Here is a 20,000-nt window from a genome sequence, read left to right as displayed (position 1 = left end):
GATTGCGGCTATGAGGCTAGGGGGTTTTCATGAGGTGCACGTCACGTACCTTCATGTGCTGAAAAAGAGGGCGAATCAAACCAGTTTTGAGGAAAGGTAATGGGGTTTTATTAAGATGCAGGACATTTAGGTATTCATGGGGGTTTTTCTCTCATTTTATTATTATTTATTAATAAGGTGCAAGTACTGAGGTTGAATGTTTAATTATGTTATAAGAGAGATGTGTTTTACCATCCTGCTGGTATCGCAATTATAAAGCTAATAGAACAATGGGAAGGGCAGGAAGCTAATGACGTAAATGTGATGTCATAAACGACCAAAGAAAAACCACTCTGGTCAGTAGATATTAACCTAGTTTGGAAAACAGAACAAAAAAACTGGTTGAACGGCATCCTGTCAATAAACATATTGAAAATGGCGGCGTACTGTGTACGCCAATATAAATATAGATTTATAGGTATATTCGGACGAAAACGCACGCAGGAATCCTTGTTAAAGACCAACATCGTGATAAAACGGGAGCTCTTTGCCATAGACAATCACTAACATCACAAATGAAAAGAATGAAACTCGAAGAAAAATGGGTGACCTTGTTAAATCCTCTTGTGTGGTGATACCATACCGCGAAAAAAGATTGACTTTACATGTGAACTTGACGAGATGGAAGCTGCAGTAGGAGAATTGAGAGCACCACTATTTTATTTCCATGACGAAAAGAAATTCTGATATCAACTAAAAACCTTTTGAAGTCAAAGACACAAGCAGAACATTGCTTCTTCTTTCATTGACGTTAAAAAGTCAACATCCAAAAAGCATTTTTGAACGAAAGGCGTTGCAAGCGGTATACATCAAAAACGTTCCAGGATTTGCCCATTGTGAAATGAAAAGCGGAAACAATATCGTTAAAACAAAACAGCTGTTTTATGGAGCATCAATTAAAACTGTATGGAAAACGTACGCAGGACTCGATATTACAGATGAACAGCATGACATAACGGTGTATATGTCCAGATTGAACAAGACTTCATTAGTCAAAACAAGATGCTTTCTATGGTAATAAAACGAAACTGTGATCCTTATTCACCATGTTTCACTTCAAGTGAGCAAATAATTAACAATTATCATCAGACCCGTACGGCCCCGCTCGCGCTTTCATTGCCGTGCTAGGATCGCGTACGGCTCTTCGCGAGATGCGAACTGAAACAACTTTGTTGCTATATAAATCTCGACTTTTCGGTCAATTTGAGCGATGTAACTAAGTGAACATTCTGATAGCGAATTTTATTACCCTGACAACCTGTCTGCTTCAGAACTACCGCCAACTTCTTTCGAAAGTGAAAAAAAAAAAATGTCAAATCTACTCACAGATGAATAAGTTCACCAGGTCGAGGTAATATAGTTCTTGCCGTGTTGATCCAAGATGGCGGATAGAATGACTTGCGAGAGCTTTTACCTAATATTATTCGGGAAATTAGAGGAGGAGGCCTTGACCCAAATACAGTGGATGCCTTACACTTTGGCTGCATGGTTTAATAGTTCGTCATGTTTATTTGTATGGAATCTATGAACAAATTGTGAACCTAATTAGGGGTGCACGGGATTGCCTAATTGCAAGTCAGGATACTTTTGGTGTTTCATCGCCGGCTACTGGACTACGTGGACGTCCAAGATACTCAATTCCCAGAGATCATCTGGATTTTCTGATCGGCAGATGCTTTTCTGTCGTCGATATTGCAACTTTGCTAGGTGTCAGTGTTCGAACTGTTGTCCATGTATTACAAACCTCCACCTGAAGAAGTCATACAACATAAATAATCACTTAAAAATAAAAAATAAAATAAACTTTTTGAAATCTAACCCGTGCATTTAACTGAATTTAAGCACTGATCGGATTTCAAATAGTTTTTAGAAAATGGCTATCAGCAATCTCAACAATGGAAGCAGTGTTTTCAGCCATAAATTATCATATTGATTTCTTATGACGTATATACATACTTTTTAACGCTTAGACATCAACAAAAAAGGGAGCTTAAATCCTCACAAATAACCACATAATTCCCAAGTTAGATATTTTGTAAAGCAAATTTCAATCACGAATTTAAACATCAATAACATCTCCCATACTATCAAGAAGGTCTAGTTGAGTTAGCAGAGAGAATAGAAATGATACATAGATATGTGGTTAAGTAGACAATGCAGGAGTGAATAAATGATTTGAGAGAGGGATAAGTGGTAGATTTTACTCTCCTGATAGAAATAACCTAATAAAATACCGGCAATTAAGAAGAACAATAGACATTTGAATCACTAATTAATTAATAAGGGTATGATACCTTATTAGCTTATGATTACCATCTATATGCCACAAGGCAAGTGGTCCATATACTTGGTACAGCTGTCTGTGTATTGTCCTAAGCTCGAGTGCCCGTAGGTGGACCCCAGCTGGATTGACCCTCCGCATTGCTTCTTTTATTCTGCACTGTTGAATTCTCAAACCTCTACTCCTCAGAAATCCAGTCATTCGCCTGTACCCGGTATTAATGCTTTGATGCGCAGTAAAAGACAATACACAGTACTTGGGCATAAACGAGGGGACAGGAAATGTCCTGGCAAGGCGCAGATAATACCCACCGCCGGTATGGACCACCGGATGAGGGGACGCGGCAACTAGCCGAGGGGGTGCCTCATGCCTGTATTGCAAGGCGGGCATAGTTGGTGGCATAATGTCCTGGGGCCAGGTTAACACAGTCCAGCAAGGTAACAATATGTCCCCTCCGTAACGGGGCTTCAACACAGGGCTGAAGGGCTGCCGCGGGCAGCAATTCCCTGCCCATATTTTATTAAGGAGAACTATTAAATAGATTACAATAAGCTCATAAGGGAGCAATAAAATAAAATACAAAAGAACGAGAAAGCAAAATGTGTCCGAAAATTAGAACTACTGGCAAAAAATACACCAGAAACGAATCGGAAATGTAACGTATTCAAAACTAGTAGGAAACTCGAAAAACTCTCCGAAACCTGACACAACCCGAAAATTCAAATCAACAGAAAGTTTAGGTTATCCGAAAATTTGATTAGAGAAAAATTTCTGAATTCTCTCAGAAAATTGATAAAATCAACATAAAATTCAGACAGACACAAATTCATTACAATGCAAAATGTAAAAACACGTCAAAAAATCAAAATTTGAATTATATGACGGTAATCACCCACCATACATTCCTTCAATTTACTAATTCCCAAAATTTTGACCCTGGTCGTACGTCTAGGTTTTGAGAAAATGTCCGTTGAAATGTCTACTTTTCAGTCCACCTACGAGGGCTCGGTCACTGTATTTAGCATTTTCCCTGATTTGCATTTATTTTTTCAGTAAAATTATATTTTACATCAATTGTGGTGACTAACACTTCAGAAGAGACATCCTGTTGCTTTAATTTCACAGATTTCAAAATCTTGATCTTTTTTCTTCGGAAAACGTTTAGATGAATTAAAAATCTTAGGTCATAGATATTGTTGCGGTGAGAACCTAAGTTCTAAAAGGCAATGACATAGCCAAATTGATCTCGTTCCAACTGGGACGGTGTGACAATGTTCCAGTGAGTCATAGAACTTTATTTCGTACATAAAAGAGACCTTATTCTTGAAGAAATCACTTTGCTCATGCAACTAATTTCCCAACTCCTTTTATCGGAACTGTAGACATCAGTGAAGCTAGGTACACTTCTTTTTTTTTTTCCTTTATAAGAACCTTTTTTTATAGGAATGATGAGGTTGAGATTAACCAAAATTTTCAGAAAGTATTAAGAACATTCCTTAAGCTGAAAGTCGATTAAGAACGTTTTTATTTTGCTCGTTTGTATTTTAAATGTCTTAAATGAAAGCATAACATAAAGGTAAATTAATTCAAATTAACTCAAGTAATCAAGGGCATATTTTGTATAACATAACAAAGGTTCCAAAATAACCTCAACACCATCAAAGTCATCAGGTCAAAACAAAGTCTGATGGAAATTTGGGAAGATCTTAAGAACGTTTTCAGCCTCACATTGCAAAAATATATAACAATGTTCAGCCTCAGCTCCAAAATTAGACGTTCTCATTAAAAAAACTATTGTAATAGAAACAGCGACAACTCTCGGTGTGATAGCTGCCCAGTTGGCCCTCTAACAACAACAACAACATTGAAGGTAAAGCCAAAGCTTCCCGCTACGCTCATTTAGGTTGTTTGCACCAAAACCTCTAATAAACGTCGCTTGAATATGTTGTTGGTGTCTGCGGTTGTTTTATTTATTCCAAACCTTTGCAAATAATGTAATTCAAACAAATATTTACTTATGTTCAATAAACTGCACTACGCCTCTAAGCTTTGTGCGAACATCAATTCCTTTCACTAATTATCTGGGTTACCCATTTTCTCGACCTCCTTCATTATGCAAAAACAATAATACTAATACTAATAATAATAATAATAATAATAATAATAATAATAATAATAATAATAATAATAATAATAATAATAATAATAGTAATAGTAATAATTTCTTCTGAAATCGAGAAACACAAGTTTTGTCGCAAAACCTGTATTTTACTGATTTTCTACGCAGTTTTTATAGTGGATAAGAGTTTGATATGATTCTAAATAGGCTTTTAGTAGAGATAACCAAATTATGATGGCCTCGTGTAGGCTTATAAGAGATAATGAGAGTATAAAAACTGAATAATTTTCTAAATAGGCTTTTAGTGGAGATAATGATATCATCATATTTTTGCGTAGGTTTTACAGAGTATAGAATTTAATAATATTCTGAATTGGCTCTCTAAGTAGAGAGATTCATATCGTTATGTATATTACAATTGTACTAGATTCCGTACCGAATTTTTTTTACTTCTAAGTGTAGCTTCTCAAGTGTTGTAGGTTACGTTATGCGCCCTATACTACTCATAATGTGGACAGCATTCCAAAGTTTTATACTGCGAGATAATAATAATAATATCAACCACTAAATCGATTGTGATTGACTTTCTTTTCATTGAGGGAAAGTATACATACTTTGCTGGATGTTGCTTACATTTCGCTGTTTGGAGGGTATAACTTCAGTAAACTGCGCTGCATATTTTACCAGATATTGCGTATATTGTGCAATTCAAAATTTTCATTGCGTTGACTTGCCTTGCGTTGCTCTTCCTGCGTATATCACGTTGTTTAGCGTAAGATATTGCGTTGCACTCCCTAGTTTACAACGTCGACCTTACCGAAATATGCGAAGAAGTAGAAGATCGTAAGACGCTAAAGCCCATATTTTCTCTTTTTGATTGTTTCTTTATCAAGAAACGTAAAGTCAGTGAACTAGTAGTGGGGCGTCAGTTGATGAAATGGTGCATATAATAATTCCCTTGAAGACCTTTATTCTTGGCTGTTCTGATGATACCAAGAAAACGCTGGGATTTTAATATTAAAGTATTGAGATAAATACATTTAGAACCCACCCCCACTAACTTTCACGCAATTATCAGTATTGCCTACTTTATGTCGCATTGTGTAAGTTCACATGACGGATAACACATAATAACCCCCATCTGCGTCGATATTTATCATCCCATTATTTCTGTCGCTTCCCGGCCAAATGTTCCTTTTTCTGACATAGTCAATCTCTCAGCCGCAGACATTATCAGCCGACATGCTAACCGCCTTAAGGGGTTTGTCATGTTTTTTTTCGTTGAAAGGCAGTTATTCCCTGTAGCGTCAGAGGTTCCTTACACAGTAACATAAAATGGCATGGAATTTTACAAAGAAATGCATGGAAGGGTTTAGGACATTTCAGAGCAGTTGGTTAAAGCAATATAAATAAAACACCTGCCCGGTCCGGGAAATTGTGACACTAAATGCTTTCGCTATACTCCTGTAAATAATAAGACTGTATGGGTAATGATTGTGGATTCGTTTGATGATTTGGTGATTTTGGATTCTCTAAAGACTGCCACTGATGCCCCATTCTCGGTGAACAATTCCCGTTTCTCATTTAATTGACGTCATTGCATTAAAAAAAAAAAAGTCTTGTATCTGGCTTTCAATTCTTTTGCGCTTTAAGTCACAGCTTCGTGCTCGTTTTCAGGTTAATGACTAGTCTTCACGATTAAGTGCTGTTACTCATCCAAAATCAAACTAACTACAGAAGCTGCAGGTCCTGCAATGAACCAACAACTACAAACACAGTCTCAAAAACGTCTGATATTAGCATCTTTACGATTTATGACCGAAAGCAATCGATTTTTCATCTCCCTCGACCCCTCTCCTAAAATAATGATTGTACTGGAAAGCAGTTTCTTTGTGTCTTACAGCTTTCATTGAAAAGCGAAAACCATAACAATCCGACTCTGTCGAGGGCTATCAATTTTCAATAATTTATTTTAACGCCAAGGAACACTTGTTTAGCAGATGGTTTCTACGTTACTTGGGATTAGGTCAAGTGAGCGAAAAACGAGAATACTGGCTTCAATGATGAATGCACGTGACTAGTTTCTGCCTTTGCATAGAACGGTACCATTGAAATATTAATGAACCTTGGAATAAGGTATAAATATGACTCACGTGCACCATCCCTTGTACTTCTGGTTTCACACCATCTTCTTGGAAAGGAAGGGAAGGTGTCTGGCATATCAGCCATTTAGTTAATAGCAGAATTTTCGCAGGCATTTTATCCCTTGGTTGTTAGTTCATAGGTTGTAATCTTTTAAAACTTGGATTTTTACATTTCTAGTGGTTGATTTTCATTCCAGAGAAATCTGTTCCGTCGGAGATTCTTTCACGTGGCCCCCGTGCTGTTGAAGCCTTCAATAGTGCTCTCAAGGATGGTACTGCTCTTGTAAGAAGACTACCAATCATGATAATTGGCCAACATCGGGTCGGGAAGACCAGTTTGAAGAAGTCATTGACTGGAGAAGCCTTCAGTGCAACGGAAGCTAGCACAGAAGGAATAGAGACTGATCCTTCCCATTTCAAAATCTCAATGGAAGTTTGGAAGACAGGCCAGAAAGGAATAGAGGCTGATGTTGATTCCAAGGTATTCTTTGATCACCATGCAGCGAGCTTATTGATTAAAAGCTTGAAAGGAGAGCACGAGAAGATGCCAGGCGCTTCCGCCCTTAAATCCTCGGAGGAATCAAGTAGAAGTGAACAAAGCGAGGACACCACACAGAATATTTTTGAAACAGAACTATCGGACGATTTAGTGAAATTGTCAATAGAAATGCTTGAGAGTGATCAGACGTTTGAAAGAGAGGACAACATTTACTCAACACTGTGGGACTTTGGAGGCCAGATGGTTTATTATGCCACCCACCCAATCTTTATGACCGATAAAGCCATTTATATCTTGACGTGTGACTTGAGTCGTGATCCATATCAGCAAGCTAGCATTCCTGAGAGAGAAGGACTATACAAGAAAGCTAATGACATTAACTTCAGTTATACAAATATGGATTATCTCGATTACTGGTTGTCATCAATTTATTCGTTGGCTAGTTCAAATGCCTCGAGCCTGGCCACTGCTCTGCCTGAAATGTCGTCCACAAAGTTGCCTCCGGTTTTTCTAGTCTGCACCCATGCTGACAAGCCCTATACTGATAGTCCTGACGAATATCCCAATGCAAGAAGGGTGGCCCTTGATATTTATGGTTTCTTGCAAACAAAGAGTTATAGGGATCACCTCTTTCATGACGTCTTCGTTGTTGATAACACAAAGGCGGGAAGTGACAATGATTGTCAGGAGGTGATACGGCTGAGGGAAGAGATTCTTGCTGTTGCCAAGAAACTACCCCATTTGAAACAAGCCATCCCACTGAAGTGGTTAAAGTATGAAAATGAACTCCACCGGCTACGTGAAGAGGGTCACAAGTGGATACCTAGAGAGAAAGCCATGGAGATTGCCTTTGGTGCGTGTGGTTTAAGGGATGATGAAGAGTTTTCCACAGCCACGAATTTTTTACACGATCAGAGAATTCTGATCCATTTTAGTGGACACCGAGAGCTGCAAAGGATGGTTATACTGGATCTTCAATGGCTCATTGGTATCTTTAAAAGGGTCATTACCATTAAGCCTTATGAGGGGTCAGAGAGAAGGGTTAAAGATCTTTGGAGTGATCTTGAAAGGACGGGAATATTGGATGAACGGCTGCTAATTCATGCCTGGGAGTCATTTTCCTTGACGCAGAAAACCCACAGCAGCCTTGTGGCGATCATGGAGAGATTTAGCTTGCTCTGTTCCTGGTCAACAGGAACAGATGGAAGCATACAGTACCTAGTGCCATCCATGCTCAAGTTTCCTCCAAGAGATGACTTTCTTGAGCTACTTGACTCCATTCAAGTTCCTTCGCTCTTCATAAGGTTCAAATTGGGTCGAGTGCCACCTGGTCTTTTTCCCCGTCTTGTCCTGCAGTTTTACCAGTGGAGCAAAAAGGAATAGAAAAGTCCAGTAAATCCTCAACTGTGCCGTAACTTTGCTTTGTTTCATATCCTGCCTGATCAAGGAACGTCCGTCATTTTCCTTTGTCATTCCTCCTTCATCGAAGTCGCAGTTCACACCGCAGACTTTGCCATTAAAACAGCAACACCAGGCCTCAATTATGGTAGTTTTGACAAGTCTACAAGCCTTTCAATCCACTGGCAACTGAGAATAATTCTAGAGAGCATGCGAAATGAGTTTGATTGGCTGAGCAACATACGATTTGAAATGTGCGTCTGCTGTCCAGTTTGTTCGCTGAAAGGCTCTGTCAAATGCCGCGCTCATGATGTGCGTGGCTGTGATTGTCTACATTTATTGTCGGAATCAGAGTTACAGCAATGCCAATACTGCACCAGACCTGGTATCCGAGGAGACTGCAGGATTCGTATTCAGATGTTTGCACCATGGTTTTCTTTATCAGGTGCAGAAGCAAGAGGAACTTTAGTCAATCAGGTTTGTTTACGTTTTGTCAGCATTAATAGTGACATTTAAATTTGCGGGGCTTTGACATTAAAACAGTGAGCTGCAAATTAACTAACTCTATTTAATGTTTCACAGCGTTCTATTTAAGGCTGGTTTTGTGCGCAAAACTATTCCAACGTTCTACAACATTTTCTCTGCTTTGTTAATAACTTTTCAGCATTTTTTAAATATAAGATCGAAAGTCATTATTTAATTTTATTCTATTTTTATTTTTCAAGCAAAACGTTAATAACTGTTACTCGCTATTGAATAGTAAGCAAATTCTTGTGAAGCCTGTGTTGTTGATTGCTTAAAGGCTGGCTACGTCCCTTTATTTAAGGCTGGTTTCTGCGATAGCTCAAGTGTTAACTCTTACATGTTGAGCAGTCATCTTTTCAACCAGATTAAGCTGCCTTCAAAGCTGTAGAAGGGATTTGTCAAAAATGATATCAAAACAAAACGTTGATATAGCTGTTATTCGCTATTGTATAGTAACAAAAGAAAATACGGCCTTTCGGCTGATTAAAATAATAATAATTACGGAAATCAGGAGCCCATGAGTAGGAGCCTCCCAATGCATTATATCCTTGAGTCAACCTTTGCCCGTATCTTTCTATTTTTAGAACTTATCCTCCAGCAGTAGACTCACATTTACAACAATTTACATCAATTTGCACAATTTGCATACATTGTTTTTGCTATTTTTGTCTTTGTTCCACAATAACTTTATTCTGATTGGCCATTCTAAACATTGTGTGCACAGGCGAAGAAGTCGTAACGTTCCAAAAATAGAAAGATACGATCAAAGGTTGACTCATAGGGCTTGTATGGGAGAGGCAAGCTCCTACTCATGCGCTCCTGCGGAAATTCATGTTAACCTTGTGCTCAGTGGCTTAAAGCCTGGTTCATGCAAACGAAAATGCAATTGCAAACTCAAGGAAGTTCACACGTGGAACGCAAACGCAAGCACATTAAAATACGCACGCGCAATTGAGTATCCAAAGATGACTGACGAAGTCAACCCTAGAGGCATGGAACGAGTACTTTTTACCTTGCGTTTGCGTTTGCGTTACATCGGTTCACACGTGTAACTCATATTATGGAAACCGTACATAAATTGTTACATGATGACCGAGCATCTTCTTTAACCAGAGTTATCCGCTTTTAAAACTGTAGGTAGAATTTGTCAAAAATGACCAAAAAAAAAAACGCGAACCTTTCCAACACGCGCGCATTTCAAACGACATGGGTGTGAGTTCAGCGGACAACCGACTAACACGTATTTTTTCTTCTCGTCCTTGGCGCCTAGTCAGAATACAGGAAAATAAAAATCTTAGGAAAGTGTTTTTTTTTTTTTTTTCATTCTATTACTAGGCATGTCTTGGATATGTTATCGCTGCAGGAAGTGCTGTTTCTCTTGAAAACGGTGGGTTTTTTTTCTATGGTCAAACAAGGTTGTAGTGAGTTGACAACTCCTTGCAAGCATTGGTACTTCTTAGACATTTATGCTTAATCCTTCTTCCCACATGGGATCTTAGAACGAGAAGAGCAATAAAGACGGACATCAATGTTAGGAAAGTTTTAAATAGTTTTAATTTCAGTGGAAACGAAAGAGAAGATCAAATCAGGCCATTTGATCATTCAAATTGAATTGCATTCATCTCTCCAAGAACGTCATTTTAGGCCAAAAATGATTGATTTCATATCTTCCACTATTCACTGTATTTGTGTAGTTCCTTCTTTAAAATTTTTTATTCACTTCTCAGCTGCTCCTGAAAAGGCACTGGCTTTGCCCGAAGAAGTTGTAAATGCCATGCACGTTCCTTCATGCGATCCCAAGGGTGTCGTGTCTCAGTTTCAAGAGAGTCTCCATTTGACGTCAGCAGCACTGGATAATCCGGAGAACGAGGACAAACGTTTGATCCGTTGCCTCGCTAATACAGCAAAATCCCAAAACAGAAAGGATGTAGTTCAATACTTGAGGACTATTGTCCCTGCTGGTACTACAGGTAAGAAAGGAGACATACTGATCAAATTAAGTGTGTTATATAGAAAAGGCCAATAGTTTATCTTTTAATTTGCTTGTATGATCAGTCCTTCGTTACCTTAAGAGCCGATAATGAATGAAGGAAGGAAGGAGGAAAGGAAGAAAGGAAGGGAGGAAGGGAGGGAGGGAGGAAGGAAGGAAGGAATGGATGAATGAATGAGGGGGCGAGTGAGCGAGATGATGGCTGATGGTGGATGGGTGATTAGGAATTTCTCAGTTATTTATCGCACGTTCTAAGTGGAATCTGCAGAATTGTCTCAGAAAAGCATGAAATTATACATAAAGAAAATAACCACCACCACACCGCAGATTATGTCGATTACTGATCTTTTCCGACGGAAAATGTTCGTTGCATGTAATCCGTGAGAACGGTTTGTTGTTTGCACAAGCACTGCACTCTCCGTCCCTATCACAGCAGAATTGACTAAGCAATTATTTGGAAAGAATACAAGTTGCCTGGCAGTGGGCGAAAAGACAACTGAAGAATCAGAGTCCTAAGCAGGAATCGAAGCTACAACTTCCGTAACACCGGTCAGATGCTTTAGCCGTTGAGCCACTAGAACTCACTGGAGAGCTAACGTAGTTCGTTTAGCTAGGTCCTGAATGGACAACGCGTCCCACTTGTCTGCTGGCTCTGCAGAGTCATGCCCCTCAGTTTATACAAGTACATGATATGATGGAAAAGCGTAATGCGCCTGTGAGAAGGATAGAATACAAGTTGCTTGGCAGCGAATGAAAGGACAACCTAAGCGGAGGTCGTAAGCTCGATTTATTGGGTACACTGAGGCGCATTATTTTGTAGAGCCCGCACACCAATGGGACACACTGTCCACTCAGGACTTAGTTAAACGACCTATATCTCCTGTGCGTTCTAGTAGCTCAATGGGTAGAGCATCCTATCGGTGTTAAGGAGGTCGTAGCTTCGATTCCTGCTTTAATAGGACTCTGATTTTTGAGTTTAGCCCGTTTCCAAGCAATTTAAAGAAGGGAGGTGATGTGGATGTCCGTGTGAGCTTTTTCGATTACCTTTCGCGCGAAAATAACAATGACCTCCTTGTTGTATGTCCTACACTGATAAGAGCTTTGTGAAAGGCACGTGACTAATTACCATATCTGACTACGATGAAAACGACACTCAAGTGAATTTTAAACGTGGTCTGCCATAGGCATCCCATTTAATGAGTGGGCGAGTAAGTGAGTTGACGGTAGGTGGATATAAAAGCACGAAACATGGCATTGTACGTAACAAAAATAACCACCACCACGTGCACACTGCAGATTATGTCACTTTTCCAGCGACGCAAATTTGCTGAGACGAGACCAACGGTTTATTGCTGTAATCCATGAGAACTGTTTGCTGTTTGCAAAAGAAGTGCGATCTTCTTATTTATCACAGCAGGATCGACCAAGTAATTATTTACGTTGGTGTTTAGATCCCTCACTCACAAGAAGAAGGAACACAATTTCGAATCTTATGCTAAAGCTTTAATATACAGATCCAGTTAAAGTGTTCCATGAGTTGCTGATTTTCCGCTGCTTTTTTGTCTCATACAGGACCATTGCTAGACGAGCGCCTTGATGTCCAATGCGTGCCTTTCAAGCAAAGAAAGGAATTAACTTTTTTTCTTACTGGTAAGTGTAACACTGACTATCTCCAGGCGCTTTTGTTAGGGCGCGAAAAAGAACGCCGTTTTTCTTCCTACGAAAGCTGTAATACCAAAAGTTCTGAGCAAAGGTTATTGAATGAGGGACAATTCTGCCCGTCATGCCTCCATTCATGTAGTTTCTCTGATACAAATAAGTAACACAGTTATTTGGAAATCGTTTATAACACAACGAAAAAACCATGAGCATGCAAACACCAAAGCGCGATTCTGGGAAGAAAACAAAAGCCACAACATAACTTAGCTGAAGATAAACTGGAACTTTGGCTTGTACTGAACTGGCCTATAAATATGGGTTATTGACGAGCGTGAGGTCGAGATGGCTAGGTATTGGCCAAGTTATTTTTTTGCGTGTTTATGTTCGTCTTGGTCCATAAACACGCAAAAAAAGAACGAGGCCAATATCCAGCCATCTTGACCAAATAAGCTTGGTCAATAAATGATTTTGTTTTTGTCTATATTGGATAAAACACCAAAAAATTATCTTTGGTCTTGCTGGACCAAGCGGTTCATCTTGCTCACTCACCGAGCTAGTCATGTAATAGTATTGAGTATACTTCATATTTTACATTCCGTTAAAAGGAAACAAAACAAGGTGCTACTGATCGAGGAACAGTCTCAAGAAATGAATTGCATCTGTCTGATAATAAATGGACCAATTGATTTTGAGTAAGACACTATATTAATTTGCATGGAGAGAATTTTCAAGCGAACCCAATCACGGAAACATTGCATTGATATGTGATTACAAATTGCTGTCGATAACAACAGAACGAAATATTAATTCGAAAAAAAGAAAAAAATGGTCCAGCTGCCCCCATTTGTCCTTTTCCTTTGGTGTATACTCGTTAAAGCAGATTCAGTACGTAAACTAATTTCGTCTTTTACACTCTTTCAGTCGGCGGGCGATGGCAGGAGCTTGCACACAGATTAGGATTTTCTCACAACGAAATAAGCTTCCTTGACGAGAGAACAACTAATCCAAGCGATGTTCTACTTAATATTGTGGCAAAGCATTATCCCTTTCGTGTCGGTGAACTTTACGACATGTTAGTAGAAAGTGAGCTTCCTCAAGCAGCTGACATGCTGTAGACAGTGTGCTGTATAACCATGGGTTACAGGGTTGCCACGGTTAGTGAAACATGACTTATTTTGTATCTTATGGTAGGACAAATAGTGAATTCTTCGTGAATCCAGCGACGTCCCTACATCCTCCGAGATCAGAGAAATATATTCTTGATGAGATGGGTTGACATAGAAGTTTAGATTCAGTGCGAACAAATTAAGAAAAAAATTGATTGTTTATGGATTTGGTTTCAATGAATTCGTCAATACCTTTAGGCACCAAAAGGGTTTGTCTTAGATCTACGCTTAAGGTGTTTTGTAGTTTGCGCTCGTTAAAATCCAGAGAAATCCTTTGTGGTAACCCTGAATTGCAGATTTGAAATTCAAGTAATAATTAACAGTTGTGCCAAAAGCTTCATTCCATTATTGAGGACGTTTTTGCCTTTAAAAATGATATTCATTAATCAGTTTGTAATGGGAGGCAGCGTTACTGAGTGGTTGGAGCTCTAGACAGCGTATTTCCCTGTTAGGGCTGAAGTTGCTTTGTGAGGTCTCTTGTTCGACGTCGAGGCTTATCTCGAGGTAGTTCGATTTATGAGTGTTCGATGTAATAGTTAGGTTAGTATTTTCAGTATTAGTTTTAGATTGGATTATTGGTAGTGTGTATTCTTAGTTAGAATTTTGTGAACTCGTATATTATAATTTAAATAGGTTAATTAATGTAGTAATTGATAAGTAGATTCTTAATTCTTTTTTTGGTTCTTATTGTTAGTTTCTATAGTGTCCCATTGAGTGTTTAAAACTGCTATTTAGATTGACACTGAAACAAAATTTACTTACATAATTAGTCTTACTCACATAATGCGAGCCCTGTGATAGACCAATTTAGCAGACAGTATTTTAAAGTGCAGTCTGCTGAAGTTAAAAGGTTGTTCTAGTGAGCTCGTTTTCTTGAGCCTACTGCAACTTACATCTCCTTGTTTTTTTTGTTCTTTCACTTCAAATTATGAACCGACGTCAATGCACTAAGTGTCGATGAATTTGATTTCAATGAATTGATTGGTTTGTGGTCTGTTCTTGTGAAAATCATGGAAATTCATGGTGCATGGTAACCCTGAATTACAGCTCTTTTTTCAATCTAAGCAATAAATAGCAGTGGACCCAAGAACTTCAAAGCTCGGGAGCTCGATCGATCCAAGGCTTGAACTGGAAAAAATACGGACAGCACCTTAAAGCACAGGCATCAAGCTCCATTGGTGAAAGGCTTATATATACGAAAAAAAAAACAAAAAAAACAAAAAAAACACACAAAGGGCTAATAGAACTTGTATTATTTTCGTCTTAATGTGGCGCGCTATCAGTCAATTACGATAAGTGGATTGCTTAAAATTTATCACCAGTAGCTTGTGGGTGTAGATTCAGATTTTATCTGAAGAGTGCCACGCAGTTCGTGTGGTACGAAACTAGTTAGTAATAAGATGGCTAGTCAGATCATTTGTTGATTCGATTACTTTCTTTATATTCACGCTCTAGTCTTTTTACCATCGAGCACTCTTCCTACAGACGCTCAAGATTACTTTGAAGTATATATATAAGTTTAAGAATACAATGCTTGTCTACGCGGCATGGGAGTTTCGAGCTTTTAGGCTGACTTTTAAAATCGTGTTTTTGCATACATAATAAGCTGCATTTACATGCTGAAATTTTAAGGTAGTGAAAAAATGACGTCACTTCCCCTAGATCCAACCCTCCGAGGTCCAATCTGTCAGGTTTGAACATGAGTATTGACGGAACGTGAAACTTACACTCAAAGTAAACAGCCTTTGGATTAAAATCAAAGCTCAAATTTTTGCCAGTCAGGTGCTAAGCAAACACTTTAAAAATTTGTAGAAAAAAATGAAGTGTTTTTTTTTTTCTTTTTTAATTATAGTAGCACTTTAAGGCTTTGCTTTACAAGGAGTAAGGATTGCTAAGTTGGTTAGTGCGCAGCCTTCCGTGCGAGAAGTTCCGAGTTCGATCCCTAGTGACCTCTAGAGGGTAAAGGGACTTACGACGTTAAAATAAGGTGTACTTTTACCTTTCGTTGTTTGTGTTGCGGTGAGGATTCGTCCACTAGATGTCTTTTTTTAATAACTTACAATCTTGGACAAAATTGTTGAGAAAACTCTGCTTTTGGACTAAACTCCGATCACAAGTATGAAACAGAAGCTCTCCTTTTGCCCCCCCCCCTCCCCCCCCCTGATCAATGTTGCTAGACGAAACAAAGCATGTCGAAGCTGGGCTTATCAACATTGCTTGTAGGGGGGAGGGGGATGGCTCATAATGTGCGGTATTGAGGACGTAGTGCGCAAAATAACCCCTGTTTTTAATATTCTCAACCCTTTTTGTCCAAGATTGTAGAACCTGTACGAATTGTAGGGTCTGTTTGTCACTTGTGATACAAGCATAAGCAAAAGTAACACACACAGGCGCCCTTGGTTAGAATTATGTCTGGTTCTAACAAGAGGTGCATAATGGCAAACACAAAGCCACTGAGTCTGCACACCAGAGTAGACTTGCGTCTTGTGTAAACCATCCTCAGTTGTAAAATAAGTGACTCATTTTATTCGGAATCAAATAATTTGTTTTAATTACCTTTTGTTAGTGCCGCAGTCCAGTTTAGTGAATAGTTACTTGAAAACCATGTGTTAATAACAGTACAGCATATAAATTTAGCAAATCGTAGCTAACACAATTGTAATGGTGCACTGGGATTGCTTTCGTAGATCACAAATGACTTTTCGAACATTTTAATTTGACTCTGTTACACATAACTTTGTAGAGCCGTCGCGACCGTACAAAATTTCGACACGGCAGCATTTCATGTCATACACCAAAGCCACCCAACCCTTTGAGCTGACTCTTACAATGTAAACTCGTTTCGAACAAAAAAATGTCACTTTAGACGAAAACAAAGGAAAAATCGGTGGACGACTCAAATTTTTAACCTTAGGTTCGCTCCCTAAATGATCAACTGACGTACGTAACTAGCTGATAAAAAACTTCCAAACATTTATAAGTAACACGATAAGTACTTATCACAATGACTGAATGGCTTTCAGTTTTTAAAATGGTTCTTAGAACAAAATACTGTAATTCCACGATATTATTTTCTGAATTGTCCTCTCAGTCCTGTATCTCGTACCTAGGGTTTTCCTTTCGTGCATGTTAGTCCAAGAATGATTGGGATTAAACCATTGTGTAAATCGCGCGAAGCGTTGCAAGGGGATTTGGTGGTACCTTAGCCTGACCCTTCATCCAATTAGGCGTGTAAAGACCTGGGAAATGTAACCCAGTCAAACCATTGGATTGCTGAAATTGAGTTCGTGAAAATTAAAAGCGATGAAAAACCGAGATTCAAGCGATTCAGCCGACTTTTAACGGGTTTCAGGGGTCACAGCATTGGTGGCAGCAGAGAGTTCTCGTCTTTCGATACAAGAAGCGTTCCTTGAAACGATAAGGGACAGAAGTTTCTCTTTGGATTGGAGTTCATTAGTTTGTAACATGGAAAAATTGCTTGTGTAACCAATTTTTGTCGTATAAATCAGAGCCGTTATCATATGTCGAAGAATGAATTGTCGAAAGGTATGGTCGCATTGCTCTTAATTGTGTTTCTTGAAATAAAGAAAGGCGGAAACTGACCGCAAATTGTTGGATCTAGTTAAATGTGAAGGGGTAAGTTCAATCGAATCTGCCCGTATTTTCAAGTCACTCTAAGGAGGGGTACGTTATAAGCTTTTTGTCATCTGTGCTAGAAAATTGTAATGCTTCCCGTGATACCTTCGAAAGTCTTTGGTTATTTGTGACAAAAATTACGTGAAAGCAATCTCAATACTGCACTGCAGATTGGCTGATGTGACAATAAAAGTCTATTTTACTCATATCACAGACTTGATTTGTTCCGTGTTTACTTGTATGAATGGTGCACTGATTGATTTCTGTTTTGGTGTTACAGCAACCTTGTTTTTTTTTTTTTTTTTTCTCCTGCAGCCGGTTTTCAATGTATTTTGGAGTTTTACGCTGTCTTTTCATAATTCTGTATGCGCGTGGTTTTTTGTGACTTGGAGATTGCGCTGAGTGGCCATAAGGAAAAAAAAACTCCACTAATTAAGGCTGCGAACCCTAGAATCCGCCATGTTCTCGCTCATGTTGTGTCACGCTACTAACTCGGATCATTTTCCGCTTACTCCTACCAAAAACATACGAGTAGGTGCCTCAGGAAATTCGATCAAAGGCAGAAATATGAAATTTTTCAGAGTGGTTAAACGTTGCAACTTGCAATTTTCTTTAAGTCGGACTAAAGCCTTTAATTCGAAGTGGCATACAGCAGCTTCGTTTACGCATAAAACAGCACACAGTTAGCCTTAACAAATTTAATTAAATTGAACTAAATCTCTAAGAAATGTTTGAACTGTTTCTTCAATTTGATTAATATCCACTATAACGATTTATAGTTTTGAACTTTCTCTGGAATTTTCTTAAGTTTGTATCTGTTTCCTTTGGATCAGGTATTGATCACTTTACAACGAAATCATTCGAATAGTTGAAGGCCGTTTTGAAAGTACGCCAAAGAGGGGCGTGCGGGTTGTAGACGTAAGGAGGTCGAAGTGATCATTCATCGAGTCCTTTCACGGGAACACATGAGCCAAACAAATTGACCTTCTGCCAAAAGAATGGCTTCATAGGTGAGTTGGAAGAGAATTGCCCCGGCATCGAAGAGGTCATGGGCTCCAATCCCGTTGAAACCGCCTGAATTTTTCAGGCGTCTATAAAGTAACTACTTAATTTATCCACTAAAAGAGGGGCGTGCGGGTTGTAGACGTAGGGGAGAACTGATCCTTGCACTTAGCTGGACAATTTAAGCAATTGTCTCTGATTAGAGACACTCGAAAAATTCAGGTGGCTCCAGCAGGATTCAAAACCATGATCTCTGCGATGCCGGTGCAATGCTTTACCAATTGAGTTATGAAGCAGGTTAAATTGTTGGGCTTACTTCAAATACATACATTGATTTTATTCATCGAGTCCTGTTACGGGAACACATGAGCCCAACGAATTGACCTGCTCCCAAACGAATGGCTTCATAGCTCAGTTGGTATAGCATTGCACCGACATCGCAGATGTCGTGGGTTCGAATCCCGTTGAAGCCGCCCGAATTTTTCAGGTTTCCATAAAGTGACATTTACTTAATTTGCCCACTTAAGGACGTTCGCGCCAAATCTTCCTACGGTGAGATTTTCTTCATTTCTCGCCTAGAGTTAGGTCATAAAGTACTTACTCCAAAAATGAAAAAACCGACTTTGTTTCGGAGAAAATGGCAGTGGAAAAATGCCTTAATTTCGAGAAATCGGTCATAATAGCGAGATGTAGGCTCATCTGCTCATCCATCGAAAATCATAAAAATAAATTGTTGGAGTGAAAGTTTCCGTGCATAGGTTTTTAGGAGTGAGATTTTTAGATAATTGTATGCCGCTAGGGATGTGGTAAACAGTAGAGTTCATCCTCGACGAGCGTTTTCGTAAGCTCTATCCGTTGCAACCACTACCGGAATTCGATGGCACGAGGAAAGAAAATGTTAAAAAAAGATAACTTCTTACGGTGAGAATTTTTTCATTTCATCATATTTTGTAGATAGTAAGTAAAGTAAGTGATTCATGATCAAAAAAATAGGGGTCACCGATGATCTGAACGAGTAAAATCGATGTGATTTTGCAAACTCTTGGAAAATTACATTTGTCACGCTTTTGCGTGACCTGTCGGGCAAGGACTGGAACCCAAGAGAGGATCGATCTTGAAGAGATGAAAGGTTTTTACCCAAAAAAAAAAACCTTTCTCGAGCATAGCAACGAAGTTTTAAGTAGGGGTCATCTTCATTTGGTTGGTGTTTTGTATAATATCTCTCCATTGCCGTCATGCTCATCCTCTGGAGTTTGTTTTTGTGAAATTTAATCGCGGATTGTTTTCACCCGCACGAGGACGAAAAATACTGCTCAATTTTCACGAAAGTATAGGAAAAGAACTTTTAAAAACATGCGTTCACTTTAAACTTAAGTTCGCAGGGTAATAAAAACATTACAAAGAAACAGCCCTATTAAATTTACGCAACGGTTCGTCCACGAGTTTTCCAAACTTTCAGCCACTAGTCTACTCGATCAGCTGCCTTTTCCAGAGCTTTTCCATCATCCCGCTCATTTCTCTTTGAAGTTTCATGATGATTCG

General features: G+C 38.9%; 1 non-coding gene and 1 pseudogene across 1 annotated transcript; both read left to right on the top strand.

Moving 5' to 3' along the window:
• The window catches only part of LOC138057281 (uncharacterized), a 113,497-nt pseudogene extending 96,364 nt beyond the window's left edge, over positions 1–17,133 (top strand).
• Positions 17,134–18,858: 1,725 nt separating this feature from the next.
• On the top strand, positions 18,859–18,931 carry Trnav-gac (transfer RNA valine (anticodon GAC)). The gene has a single exon. It is a non-coding gene; the product is annotated as a tRNA-Val (tRNA).
• Positions 18,932–20,000: the final 1,069 nt, after the last annotated feature.

The sequence above is a fragment of the Montipora capricornis genome, chromosome 7 (genome assembly GCF_036669925.1).
Source record: "Montipora capricornis isolate CH-2021 chromosome 7, ASM3666992v2, whole genome shotgun sequence".
Lineage (NCBI taxonomy): Eukaryota > Metazoa > Cnidaria > Anthozoa > Scleractinia > Acroporidae > Montipora > Montipora capricornis.
The sequence above is the reverse complement of the archived record's forward strand: the minus strand, read 5'-3'. Positions and strand labels throughout refer to the sequence as shown.